The sequence below is a fragment of the Podarcis vaucheri genome (assembly GCF_965113315.1).
Source record: "Podarcis vaucheri genome assembly, chromosome: 3".
In the NCBI taxonomy this organism is placed as follows: domain Eukaryota; kingdom Metazoa; phylum Chordata; class Lepidosauria; order Squamata; family Lacertidae; genus Podarcis; species Podarcis vaucheri.
The window spans coordinates 98,847,129-98,859,628 of record NC_138761.1 but is presented as its reverse complement, the minus strand read 5'-3'; the positions used below and the strand labels follow the sequence as shown (position 1 = coordinate 98,859,628).

Below are 12,500 nucleotides of genomic sequence, written 5' to 3'. Positions count from 1 at the left end.
AATTCATAATAGTCTGTCATTACATTACCTTACTCTATTTTCATCTTATCTTATAAAAAACCTTAAAACTTAAAACTTAAATCTTATTTTTACCAGCTTCTCATAACCATTACCTTTTTACCTAATTCTTTAAACATTTTTACAAGAGCCAAGTAATTTCATTTCAACATTTTTCCAACGTTCATAAAACATTACTAATAATAAAAAAGAGAATAAAAGCAATCCAATCTTCTTCCAGCGTCCCCTCCCCCCGGTCCCGGGATTTTCAGTCCTTTTAACCCATTGGTCTGGCACATTAACCTGGTGATCTTATATCCAAGGCCTTCAAATCTCTTCCATGTCCCTTCCGCAGCTCTTCTTCATATTTTCCTTTCACTCATGGGAACTCCAGCTTGATAGTGTTTTTGACCCTTTTCAACAAATCAGCCCCTTTCCCATAGTCCAGACTAGACTCCATGTGGTATTTTAAGACATGTTTCAAATTCCCTCCAAAATTGGAAGTCCCAACAGCTCCAAACCTCTGACGGCCCATTGCCAGACTCGGAAAGTCCAAACATCCCTGCATAGGGGGGTCAGTCCAACCCCCCATTTCCAAGTCAATCCAAACTTTGTCTTTCCAAATCTGGTTTTTTCCAAGTTCATTTGTCAAATCCAAAGGCTCATTTTCCTGCTGGGCCAAAAGTCCCTCCATCTCTGGCGCCCAAGATTCTGCAGCATCCTCTTCTGTCATCTGCTCTGTCAGGACACACTCCTGTTTAAGTTCCTGGGTGGGCTCCATATAATTTCCCACTACCTGTTCAAATGTTCTGGCCGCATTAGTCATCAAATCCGTCTTCTGACTTAACTGATCCAATAGGGCATTTATTTTACAGAAAGCACCCAACAGTGCCTCTGAAAACATTGTCCTGCAAGGTCACAAGTCCTTTCCCACGGTTGTAATCTGGCAGCTGCAAGCTCCCTAGAATTGGTTACAGTTTCCCAGTCCCCCTTTAGGGGGAAACTTCTGGTTGTTCTTTCTTTTAAAAACAATAGCAACAAAGTTTCTTTTTTAAAGATATTTTGTCAATATTTATTCCTTTAAAATGCGAAAGGAAACAGTGGAATCAAAATGTTACTCTTCTTTTAACTATCTGTCAAAAACATTTGTCTCTGGTCAATGAGCTTCAAAACGTCAATTCTGACACCCCGCTCCAGGGTCAGGACGGTGGAAAGTTACTTTACTTTAAACTCACTTCTGCAGGTTTAAACAGTCCAAAAAAGATCCCCCTTCTTCTCCTGCTACCGAAGGGGGGGTTCAACGCTTTTAAATGGTGAAAAACCAATCCTTTAAAAGTAATTTTCTAAGCTCTGGTTTATGTTGTCTTTGCTTTCTTCTGACTACAAGGAAACGGAAGGCTGACTTCCTGTTTAGACCTTCCCGTTTCAGTACCAGATTAAGATAAATTTTTAAGTCCAATTCCTTTCTAATCGCCAGTTCTTATTTGAAGTCCAATTGTTCAATGTTTGAGTACTCACGGGTGATTACTTTAGATGCCAAATTTTCCCAGGAAAAAGGCAGCGCTCTCCGGCAATGGCTGTGCGGCTTCGCTCCACGGAAATAGCAGTTGACTCACAGCACCGCGCCACTTCCCCCTCTTCGCACCGGAGCCCGTTAGTGGGTTCCTTTGCGTGTTGGGGGGGCGCTAAGGGTGCCCGCCGAGTCCCACGGTCACAGGCTTCATCCGCCTGTGATTTCTGAAAGGGTCCCCACTTCGCCACAGCGGAAAAGACCCGTTTCGCACGGAGCTGGTCCCTCCGGTTCAGAGGGAGTCCGCCATTGCCGGTGGCGCCACCCTGGAAGTCCTAAATCTAAGTTTTAACTATAGATACAGATATTGCTTAATTATTGTTAGTGATTTAGTATAAAGATGTAGGGAATGGCCCATAGAACTGATTTTCATAAGTGTTTTCTTATTCTTGAAACAATTATGGGTATATTTTAAGATGGCACTAGTCTAGCCCTAGTCACTGAAACATTGTCATTTGTATTTTAAGTACTGAGGGTGCACTGTATGGCAGTTAAATCTGTATGAAATATGACAGTAAAATAAGAATTAGTAGCGGTGTTTTGTGTAATGCCATTTTTTCCCTTTTTTTAAGGATTTTAATGTTGGAGCTCATGAAACATCTTGTTTATCACTGGAGGTACCATCACTATCATTTAAATATATTTAAAGAGTGCCATCTTTCCAGCACAAATAGAAATGTAAACTTTAATTATGGGTTATGTTTTCCTTATTTGTTGGTGAATATATACTGCTCCCCATTAAGGTATGGTGAGAACGAAGGTCTTAAAATATTTAGCAAAACTGCAGCATGCAGTGATTTTCACTATCCAAGTTGTTGACGATTAATTCTTTTTATAATTTCCTGATGAATTATTTTTTTCTGTCTGCCTAATCAGCTGTCCTGCTGTGAAATATAATTGCACTTGCACGAAAATTACCATCTCATGAGATGAACGAGTGTGATGATTAAATTTGGTAGAATGAAGTAATAACATTCAAACACTAAAGTAGAATGGCATGCTGATCCCTTTGCCGCAGTTTGATGGCATTTCTAAAAGAACAGAATATGTTTTAGGAACAATTCAGTTTGACTCACAACAGAGCAGAGAAAATTTAAAGTAAGCCACAATCTCTTGGAAAACGAAAGAACTTCACCTCTGTTAAATAAAAAAATACCAGCCTTGATTTGTGGTCATCCAAATATAGCTCACCAAGGGTGTTTTTTTTTTTTTTTTAAAAAAACCAAAACCAAAATCTCTCAAGTCTGATAACAAAACATATTTGCTGGTATATGCAATTACTAAACTGCATCTGAAGTACAGTAGCAGCCTGGCATTCGTATCAGTAGGAGACAGACTTCTGTTCAAATAACGTGAATTATCTGTTGTTTTATCCACAGAGAGCAGATACAGTTTTCTACCCATATTTTCCCGAATGATAAGCCCTAGTGTTTTTTCTCCTTGTCATTTTTTAACGAAGTTCATTATTTTTGAACTTGTAGCTCTCTCTCCACCCCTCCACAAATGAAATACAAATATTTGATGCAGAGCTAGCCAAATCCTAGATGAGAAACAACAGGCTCAAGACTACAGATGTGAACAGCTTTTGAAACTATTTATTTCTCAAGCTTGTCTGTCAAAATGTCCTTGGTATCTACAGAATAAAGCGAGTGGCCGCCATGTTTCATTAGATAATGCCTAGGAGACAGAGCCAGACTCAATACTTCACACAATCTAGCTCTTTCTTGCTGATTATTCCCCCTGAAAGGAGAATATCTAAGAGCAGTGCCAGAAGGAAGGAGGGTGAGACAAGCTAGTAGCTGCTCTTTTTACTTGGAGGGCATCATTTTCACATAAAAATTGTGACTGAATCAGGAATAAGACTGCTGCGGTCCCAAGATGCTTCTTACTTTTCTAGTTAACTCCATCAGAATCGAGTAGACTTCAGGGAAAACGTGTGGGTGGGTGGTTTGCATACCCAGGAGATGGGTTACTTAGGAGTGCCTTTTAACAGATTTGGGTGTAGGACAACCAGAGCCATTCCTATGCCGAGATAGCTTGGCTTCTTTGGGCCCTAGCATTAGTAACTTCAAGTTTGAAACCAGTTACCAGCAAAATTTAGACAGGTGCCCAACATAGTGTTGTTTAGGTACCTATGAAACACACTTTTGTTTCAGAAGGCATTTTTCGTGAGTTGTGGCCCAGTCGTGTTTTGGACGTCTGTAGAAATGGTCTTGTTATTTTTAGAAGTTGGTTTTGTGTATGTGTGTGTATTTTATCTCATTTTTATCTTGTATATGGCTTCAGATCATAGAAGCCAACTCCTTGGAGCTGAGATCCCTTCGCATCCCCCCAATAAAATATCTGAGGCACGCCCCCCAAAGTTAATGGACATTACCATTCAAAGGGTGTGCACGCACCACATGTTGTTATCGATTATGAGAGGTGGGACATACTTGGGTCGTCCCCCCAATATTTTATTCAAGTTGGCACCCCTGCTTCAGATTATGAATGTGAAAATATATAAGTATACTACCTTGGCTCTTACAGAAATCTAATGTTTGGTACAAAGCTTCTCTATCTCCAAAATGCACTTTCCCCTTCTGGACCTGCCTTCACAATATTGTTTTCTGTATTGAACAATGTTTTCAGGCTTTCTCAGACTGCTTTTGTGTATGAGGTCCAATGTCAGGGTTAGCTTGACAGTAAAATATGAATCAGTGAAAGCTTGTGTCAGGGAGTAAGCCAGGAGATGAAAAACATTGCCTTAATGACCAAGCAAAGTGATGCTTTTGGTATAACACATGCTGATTGGCATCTTCTGTTTTGTTTCCTCATTTGTAAATAAAACATATTAATTTATTTTATATTTCTACACTTTGCAGTCTCAGGGAAGAACACAGACCAGATCAATAGCCAGCTTAGCTCATTGTGTGAGATATAAAAATAAAAACAATGTAAATTTAGAACAAATTGGCAAGTCATACCTTACTTGTAGAACTTAAGCTGTTCCGGGAGTCCGTTCGACTCCCGAAACAGTTTGAAAAGCAAAGGCACGGCCTCCAGTTGGCTGCGGGAGCTTCCTGCACGCAATCAGAAGCCGTGTCGGACATTCAGCTTCCAAAAAAGTTTGCAACCCGGAACACTCACTTCCGGGTTTGCGGCGTTCTGGAGCCAAAACATCTGAGTACCAAGGCGTTTGACAACCAAGGTACGACTGTATAGCAAGGACTTCTCCCCCCCGCCCCGCCCCCTTAATTTTTGATTTTGTGGATTCCCTTTGAAATAGAATGCAATTTTGCATTTAATTTTGCAGACATTTTGTAACTAGTTCTGCAGATGTTCTATTTAATTCCAGTCTTTTAAACATTTTGAAAAATCGTAACTATTGGTGTTGTTTTTCATAAAGGAATTAAAAATCAATATAAAGCATAATTAAAACCTACAAGTTAAAAGCTAATCTGATAACAGTTACAACAGTAGGCCTGTAGAAGCACTTACATTTTTTTTTCCACCCTTCAGACAAGTTTGAACTTCTCAAATCAAACACATACACACACTCATGAGAAACAGATAATGTAGCAGGGTCTCTAATTTATAAGGTCGTCTCACACTTAGTGACGTGTTTATTAAAACTATAAAAAGTCTTACAATAATTAAACATTAATGAAGTGAAAACGCTTCCATGCTGTAAGAAGGATACCCTTTTGTGTGCATTCTGGATATCCTTTAACAGCACGTATGAAAAAGCTGAGCATGCAGCTGCTGTTTTTAAATATCAATTTATTGGCAAAGTAAATGTGGGAAAGCTATTGACACATCAGTGGAGTAGTCCTTGCAGCTAGATAATGCTGTTGGGAGTCATTGTAGGTGAAGAAGGACTTTCTGACAAGGTAGCAGAGATAAACAGGATTATGAATTATCTATAGAGCTCAGTTGGCTCAAAAGCAGGCTCACCTGACATTAGCACCTACATTCTGGGATGGAATCTGAATGGGAAAACTGAAGTGGAATGCAAGGACTATATATATATATATATTATTACTGATTGACCTTGGTGTGTTTGAGGCTAAAAACGGCCTGAGCATAGGAAGGTGATTAATTTGGCAAAAATAGTTTAGAGTTGCACATAATGAGCAACCTGTAGCAACATTTCCTTACCTCTGGTGTTCCATGTCCTGCATCTGTTTCTTTGTCAGTCAGCAGTCACCTGTTTGTTTTATTATCTGATATATTTCTTTTCAGTACAGCGGTACCTTGGTTTAAGAATAGTTTGGTTTAAGAACGATTTGGTTTACAAACTCCGCAAAACCGGAAGTAGTGTCCCGGTTTGAGAACTTCACCTCGGTCTAAGAACGGAATCCAAACAGTGGAAGGGCACCAGCGGTGGGAGGCCTCATTAGGGAAAGCGCACCTCGGTTTCAGAACGGTTTCGGTTTAAGAACAGACGTCCGGAACGGATTAAGTTCGTAAACCGAGGTACCACTGTATTTGTAGCCTTCCCTTCAGCACAATGTCACAGGGTGGTTTACAGCTTAACACAAAGTATACAACAGGAAATACCAACATACCTAGCTTGACGAAATTTAAAATCAGCCATTTCAAAATACCTTGCGTATCTTGAAGCATTGGCATCATCTTGGCAAGACTAAAATGTTTCCACCTGCTGCTGGAACCCACTCAAAAGCAGGAACTTGCCTGATCTCGTGATTCCTGCTTAACCCAAACCTTTTTGCTTGCCATCAGCTGCCAAAATTAGTGTACCGATTGGTTCACAATAAAAGAGGCCAGTTGACCTTGCTGTGCTGGAGTTTAAATTCCCTGTGGACATGCTTCCCTTCGGCGCTGAATGGTTGGAGAAGCTCGGAGAATCATTGGAGAAGCACCAACAGCGCAGGGAGGTGACGGCAGGGAGCCCACCAATCTCCAGCCCTTGGCCGGATGACGCAGGACCCAGGGCCTGGCTGCAACGCCGCCCACCAAATAAGGTAACCAGACACATCAAACTATCACCTTTATACAGATTTACAGAATTCTTTTCAGGAGTTGGGGTTGGCTCAGTTCAAATGATTTAAGTGTGGTGGTGATTAAGCCTTGGTAATATTTCGTTATGGAAACATTTTGCATCTGATGAGCTCTTAATAAAACTTAACTTCCATGTGCTTTCAGGAAAACGAGTTTCCAGCAAAGCCGTCCTTTTCTGGGGTGCCAAGCATTCTCACTGACACGTTCAGATAAATTACAAAGGGTTTATCAGCTTGCCTTAAGAAGTGCAGTCTGGCTAGCTCCTCCTTGGTCAGCGGTTCTCAACCCTTGGGTCCCCAGATGTTGGACTACAACTCCCATCATCCCTGAGCTCTGGCCTTGCTAGCTAGGGATGATAGGAGTTGTAGTCCAACAACATCTAGGGACCCACACGTTGAGAACTGCTGTCCTAGGTGATTGGTTTGGTGTATCTTTGGTGCTGGCAGTGTTACAGGTGCCACACAAGTCTTGTTCTGCAGTTGTAAGAAATTTAACTTTGAATATGGCAGCAAAGGTGCCAGCCTGATGTCGATGGGGAGTTCCACTGGCTGGCAACACTGCTGTCCTCACTGTACCTGGTTGGAGCATTTTTGTTAGGTAAGTCCATTAAGACATATGCTGAGAGCCAGTGTGGTGTAGTGGTTAAGAGCGGTAGTCTCGTAATCTGGGGAACTGGGTTCGCATCTCCGCTCCTCCACATTCAGCTGCTGGGTGACCTTGGGCTAGTCACACTTCTCTGAAGTCTCTCAGCCTCACTCACCTCACAGAGTGTTTGTTGTGGGGGAGGAAGGGAAAGGAGATTGTGAGCTGCTTTGAGACTCCTTAAAGGGAGTGAAAGGCGGGATATCAAATCCAAACTCTTCTTCTTCTTCTTCTTCTTCTTTAATATATTTTAATGTTAATTTTAATTATTTCAAAATGCTTTTATTGGGTAGCAGTTTTTATTGCCGATTTTAATATTTATTGTAAACCAGTTGGAGAATTTATTACAATCACATGGTATGTAAATTTTATTAAATATATTAAATATGTCGCCATGTCACCTGAAATTCCTTTTAGCAATTCATTGAGAAGACAAATACCTCTGGTGAAGCATTAATGCTTACTACCTTTCTCCAGTCATTACTACAGATCTGGGGAAACAGGACAAGAAGTTTTGGTTCCCAGGAGAAATAATTTATCAGAACAGCTCCCAGTGATTTCTGAAATTGATTTTGAAAAGAGGGCTCACAGTGGCATATTAAACTGTTTTGAAGTATTGTTAGCTGTGAAATTGAGTTCCAGCGGGAAGTTCGGAATGCCTTCCCCCCACCCCCAAGTAATGCAATGGTAGATATTCTTCTGCCGTCATCCAAAAGGAGAGCAGTGCACAACCTGGTGATAACAGAGTAAATGATGCAAGGAGGGAGCTGCAGCCCACGATAGGAAAAGAGGTAGCAAGGGAACACCTAGCTATGTTAAATGAATTCAAATCTCCAGGGCCTGATGAGCTGCACTTTAGGGTACTTAATGAGCTTGTGTCTTTAATCTATAGACAGATTACATCTTCAAAAAGGGGGGGGGGACACCTAGATAACTACCAACCGGTCAGCTCGACATTAATACCAGGAAAGGTCCCAGAACAGATAATTAAACAGACATTCTGTGAGCACTTTGAAAAGGATGCCACAATCATTTTGAAAAGGATGCCATAATTACCAGTGTGCCCTGTTGGAAGCTTACAGCGCCTGCTGTGGCTGCACAGACCGATACAGGAGAGAATGCTTTGTTGCAGGTAGGGCAGATGAAGGTGTCTGGTTGAGCTGTTGCAGATGCACCGTGGCGTTTTTTCTCTCTGCGCTCCTCCCAGTGGTCATTTCCCCTCTGGTCACTGCTATGGATGATGAACCTGACTGTCTTCATGCACTGCGGTCATCTGCAAGGGATTCCCACATGGTGGAGTTGCGGTTGCTAGCCTTCATGTCATGTTTGCAGAAATATTTATAATGCAGAGTTGGTCTGGTGCCTGAAGCCAGCTCCCTGTCAAGCACATCCTGGGGCATTGATCCTGCTATCTTCCATTCTGTGGATGTGACCTGAGACAAGAGTGTGAACATACTGTGAGTGTGGGCTTCGGAGAGCACATCTTTGAGAGACTGTCCTGCCACGTGATGCCCAAAATCTTTTCCCATGGGGTTTTACAGCTATCTGCTGTGGTCTAAACCACAGAGCCTAGAACTTGCTGATCAGAAGGTCGGCGGTTCGAATCCCCGCAATGGGGTGAGCTCCCGTTGCTCAGTCCCTGCTCCTGCCAACCTAGCAGTTCAAAAGCACATCAAAGTGCAAGTAGATAAATAGCTTCCAGCAGGAAGGTAAACGGCGTTTTCATGCGCTGCTCTGGTTCGCCAGAAGCGGCTTAGTCATGCTGGCCACGACCTGGAAGCTGTACGCCGGCTCCCTCGGCCAATAAAGTGAGATGAGCGCCGTAACCCCAGAGTTGGTCACGACTGGACCTAATGGTCAGGGGTCCCTTTACCTTTACCTTACACATGGTACAGGAACACCATTCCAAGATGCAAACTTTGAATAATATGCTGCAAACTGTTTTGATCGCCTCTGGAACTTCCCTAGAGAATGTGTGTGAAAAAATAGCATTCTTCATATCCATTATGTAGGTCACATTCTGATAATATTAAATTTGTGTGTGTGTGTGTGAAATAAACATATGAGTCACCAATTAGCCAGTTAGATTAAAGACCCCTTACTGGTGTGAGTATAAAAGGAAATGAGGATATATTTTCATTTTTTATAGTCCCTCCAGTGAATGGTCAATTAATCTTGATGATGATAAAACTGCTAAAGTGTAACGGCATAAGAGTCCTTGCTCAGTGATGTATGCATTTCACTCCAACCTAGTTCAAACACAGGCTCTCTACTGACTGATAACCGTCAGTTTTGTGATCAGAGCCAGATACATCACCACGTCTTTAATGACGAAATATCTAGCTCAGTCGCAGACAAAACAAATCTTTTAGGTTAGTTTAAACAAGAATCCTATCCAAAAAAATTAACACAAGGAAGCTATAAGCTATTTAAAAATAAAATCCTGAGAATTTTGGAAAAGAGCTATCCAGTTGTGTCCTGTTTATTGCACAATGCAGTAGCAATTCACTGGGAGCCCTCCAGATAAATTATCGTAAATGACATTTATTTTCTAGAGTTATAGAAAATGCGCTGCCATCAACTATGGAAGGTAGCCCATCTAGGAGATGGAAAACTCTGACCTTAAACCTTGTGGGATATCTTCGGGAGAAGAAAAGGCTGAGGGGTAAATCCTACACAAATCCAGAGTGGAGTCCCTGAGATGGTTGGATGGCGCCTTGTACGCCTCCTTCTGGCAAGTCCTGCAGCCAAGCTGGTGCCAAATGCATTGCCCTGCTTTCCTTTGGACCACATTTGGGAGGGAGGGAGAGATCTTGTCATCTGGGCAGCCCAGGACCTCCATACACACTGACCAGGCTTACACTCTGGTGGGTAAGTCACTTTGGGGCTGCTAATGCAGTGGTTTGACTTCACCCCCCCCAAAAGGCGCACTCCACTGTCCCTTGAGACTGACGGATGCCAACAAGCTGTCATGTATAACTGTGCTAAATAGGTTGCACCCTTCTTTAGAAATGGGGGGTGGGTGGGTCCATAAATACATTTCCTGCACATAGAAATCTGGCACACCAGGCTCTTCTCTCTGATATTCTAACTTTCCATATTTCTAGTATGTGAGGAGCTTGAAGCATCGAAACCTCCGCTTGCATTAAGATGTGGTGCAGTCCGATGGGGAGCCTAGCTTCAGGTATTTTTTAGGATGTCCTGCTCTGAGACTTGCCCACATTGTTTGTGCAGCTTTCACAAACATAGAAGGCAATTTGTGCATAGTTTTGGGGAAGAGTCTGTTGGGTTGTGTGTGTGCATGCGTGTACATACCTCTGCCAGTTAAATTATTCTGATGAAATGGCTGTGTTAATTCAGCTTTAGTCTCTCATCTGCAATGAGCTGCATTTGTTTTCGCTCTTGATGCTGCTGTTTGATCGTGCTTTCACACACTGTTTAAATATGAAGCAAAATCAGCATGCACAGACTCTGACAGATAATCTCTTGCATCCAGAAGCAAGTAAGATGGAACAGAGAGGAGCTATATTCTGCCATACAGAACTAGATTTGAACAGCGCTAGTTGCTGTTTGGTTCATAGATTCGTATCAGGCATTTTATTCACCGAGTAGCTACTTTTTACATGCTGCATTCTAAGATAAAGAAGGAAGAATGGTGTAACAGCTACCAGCAGTCAGTTTCCAAAATCCCAGCCTGAACCAAACATTGCTAAAGCTGAGCATGTGGATTCTGGTGACAAGAAAATAATAATAATGGCTTTGGGGTGCTTAAGCTACCAGGTAGCTCTTTTGGTTATGATCTGAACATTTTCCTGAAAATGTACCCTAGAGGGGGACCACAATCCCACTCAGTCCCTAGGTCAGAAAGCAAGATTCTACCAAGATAAGTTAAAGAGAAAAAGAAATGAGATGCCACCTGCCTTTGAAAAAACATTTTAGAGTTCATCCTCTACCAGGTGGCTCGGAGAAGAAAAGTGTACCTTCAGAAATCAAGAGGAAATGCAGTATGAGATGAGATAGCCTATTACCATTTCTTAGATATTAATAGAATTAAATACGAGCAAAATTGGGAAAGCAATATATTTCTCTCATATAGTAGCTTAGGGCAAAACGGACCTAATGGAACTAAGTGTGTGCTCTCTCTTTTTGGATTGGGTGCTTGTTCAACCAGAGGAGGAAGAGCTCGTTTTTCTAAGGGTCATTTCTGAAGTTAACTGGTTTTCTTTCCCACAGCTTACCTTCACAATGCACACAAATACTTTCACATTATTTTGTTTCACTGAGAAATGACAGATGCTCATTAACATGCTATTCGGTTCCACGGTTTCCCAGGGATCATTTTCTCTTCATTTCCCCCTTCCGCAAAGAGCTTTATAATCCACGAGGTACTTACTCCAGGACAGACTTACTGTAGTCAGTAGGCCTCCCCCTGCATAAGAAATAGGAGGTTTTCTGTTTTCTCTAGTGTATCTCTGCACCCTTTCACATCCATGCCAAGCACACAGAAACTGTGGAATTGTGAAATCCGATCAGTTGCCCAACATACATTCAGCTTACCTTTGAGAAGTATGATCAGATCATGTTGCAGGAAGAGGCTAATTGGTTACCTCACTGGTGTGTGTGACTGTAAAAGGAGTAAGGTCAGGCAATTAGATTATGTTATGAGTCACAATTTCTGCGCTGGCTTCAGCATTTTTAGAATGTGCAATCATCCATTTCAGCATCTGCGAATTGAACATTATAGGACCAGAGTTCCCAAACTGGTCAGCTGTGTGTCTGTGAAACTAGAGTGGAAAACCATACAACATCTAACACTTTGGGGGGGGGGGGAGGCAGTTTGGGAACCAGTGTCACAGTATATAGAAGTGTTTCCCAAACTTAGGTCTCCAACTGTTTTTGGAGTACAGCACCTATCATCCCTAGATAGCAGTACCAGTGGTCAGGGATGATGGGAACTGTAGTTCAAAAACAGCTGGAGACCGAAGTTTGGGAAACACTGGTTATATATAATCGAATCTGCTTGACGGTGGTGAGCTCCTGTTGCTCTGTCCCAGCTTCTGCCAACCTAGCAGTTCAAAAGCACACCAGTGCAAGTAGATAAATAAGTACCACTGCGGCGGGAAGGTAAATGGCGTTTCCATGCGCTCTGGCACTAGTCATAGTGTCTTGTTGTACCAGAAGCAGTTTAGACATGTTGACCACATGACTCGGAAAGGCTGTCTGCAGACAAACGCTGGTGCCCTCAGCCTAAAGTGAGGTGAGCGCAGCACCCCATAGTTGCCTTTGA

The 12,500-nt window shown here is 42.2% G+C and overlaps 1 protein-coding gene across 5 annotated transcripts in view; it reads left to right on the top strand.

The window, feature by feature from the left end:
• Window positions 1-12,500, top strand: part of DCDC2C (doublecortin domain containing 2C) — a 59,514-nt gene that overhangs the window by 45,195 nt on the left and 1,819 nt on the right. For 2 of the 5 annotated variants that reach the window (XM_082215559.1, XM_082215561.1), the window contains one exon: window positions 2,140-2,256. The exons of 1 other annotated variant lie outside the window; for it this stretch is intronic. The gene's annotated coding sequence lies outside the window, so the exon portion shown is untranslated. Of the gene's footprint in view, window positions 1-2,139; window positions 2,257-6,292; window positions 6,535-12,500 lie in introns of those variants that run through there. 2 more of the 5 variants (XR_014217587.1, XR_014217586.1) reach the window with 2 other exon arrangements.